Raw genomic sequence first — 2048 nt, forward strand, 5'->3', positions numbered from 1 at the left:
ACATACCCTTTGATCCAGTAATATCACTTCTTGATATGTATTGGAAAGAGATTATAAAACAGGGGAAAGGAAACAGATGTCCAAAAGTTTTCATAGCTGCTTTCTTTGTTGTGATTCAGATTAAGATCTTTTGTTGTTTTTGTTTTACTATAAATGCCTCTCATTGAATAATGTGATTAGGAAGGATCCTTCTCACCCCATTGATGGGCCTGTACATGGCAGGAAGCTTGATTAGCTGAGTTGTTTTGTAGGAGAGTCCCAAGTATCTTTCTTTCTTTTGAGGCACTGAGTCAGAAGATTATGCTCTCTGGCTCTAAAAAGTGTATAAATACTCTGTGGGTGAGGTTTTACTTTGGGGTTTACTGACTGGAGGTGTTTCTTTGGCCAGAGAGACTCTGAAAAGCTTTTAAGGAGCTCCCCCTCCCACCCCTGCTCAAACCCAGAAGTTGATGCTTCCCTTTCAAGTAACTGTGTACATATGTAATGGTCAGGCAGTTTGGAAGCACTGTCTGTTGATTTATTTTTGATTTCTCTGAAATTTTGATTTTGATTTTCTCTGATTCCTGTGCTTGATTAAACTGATTGCTAGCCCTTTGAAAGTTGCTTTGCTTTTATAACGCAGATCTAAAAACCTGTGATATCAGGCTTCCCTGTGTATGAACTGGTGCTTACTGATACAACTGGGGAATGACTGAGCAAGTTGTGGTACAGGAATTTAATGGATTACTATTGTTTCATAAGAAATGCTGAGCAGGTAGACTTCAGAAAAACCTGCATTTACATGAACTGATGCTAAGTGAAGTGAGTAGAACCAGGAGAACATTATACACACTTTCAGCCACATTCTGTGATGACTAACTTTGACAGACTTAGCTCTTTTTAGCAAAACATATATGTAAAACAACTCAAAAAAAAAAATCAGGATGAAAATGCTCTCCACATCCAGAGAAAGAACTATGGAGTCAAAATAAAGATTCAAGCATATTTTTTCTTCTCTTTGTCTGTGTTTCTATTTTCTCACGGTTCCTCACATTGATTTTAGTTCTTCATTACAACATTACTAATGTGAAAATATGTTTAATATGAATGTATACATAGAAGCCCTATCAGAATCCATGCCGTCTTATGGAGGGGAGAGGGGAAGGAGAGAAAATTTGGAACTCAAAATCTCACGGAAGTAAATGTTGTAAACTAAAAAGAAGCACATTAATATTTTCTAAAAAAACACAAATAAAGCATAAATCCATTCACAATGGTATATGAATACACATTTTCAGTCACAAGCCTAGAATTCTCAGAACATGCACAATGTCAGTGTATTTTCAAAAAATGACTTCCATGGTTGTTTAGAGTGCTGTAGTACTGGGAGTATGGTCCCTCAACCTAACAAAGAATGATAGGAGCAAGGGGAGAAGGTGAGTAATCAAAGCTTCCATGAATGTCATGTAATATGCCAATACAGGCAAAAAAGTTTTAAAGAGTTTTTTAATGGTCAATTGTAACATTTTTACAAAAAAAAAAAATGGCATAAAACATATGATGCTTATGTAGTGAAATTGGGTATCTATGTTAGTTTGGCTTAGCTGTTAGGGCTAACTCTTACTAAAGAAGGAAGCCTATATGTGGGAGACCAGATGGCTAAGTGGTCTGTAAATGCTCTCCTCCTCCCCTTGTTTATGTTGAAAAAGTGAGAGAATATTTCCACAGGAAAATTTCCAGAACAATGGGATCAGACAAGGGGTAAATAGTCTCTTAGCCTGTGAGGCTGGGAAAATTGCAAAGGGAGAGTCCCTCTTGCTGTGGCTGAAGTGGACCAGTACAGAACGATAATGAAAAAAAAAAAAACTCAGTTAAGTATAGGAATCTAACTAGTTCTATAGGCAGTAGGAGGAGAAAGGGGAAAGAAAATGGAGGGAAAGCTAAAAGGGAGGGAAGAAGGAATAAGAGAAAATGGGAGTAAAAGGGTGGGTGGCTGAAAGAAGGGAGGAAAGAGTAGGAGAGGAGGTGGTCAAAAACGAAACCTCTATTATGGAGGGTAAAGGAGAAGG

The sequence above is a fragment of the Notamacropus eugenii genome, chromosome 1, assembly GCF_028372415.1.
Source record: "Notamacropus eugenii isolate mMacEug1 chromosome 1, mMacEug1.pri_v2, whole genome shotgun sequence".
NCBI lineage: Eukaryota > Metazoa > Chordata > Mammalia > Diprotodontia > Macropodidae > Notamacropus > Notamacropus eugenii.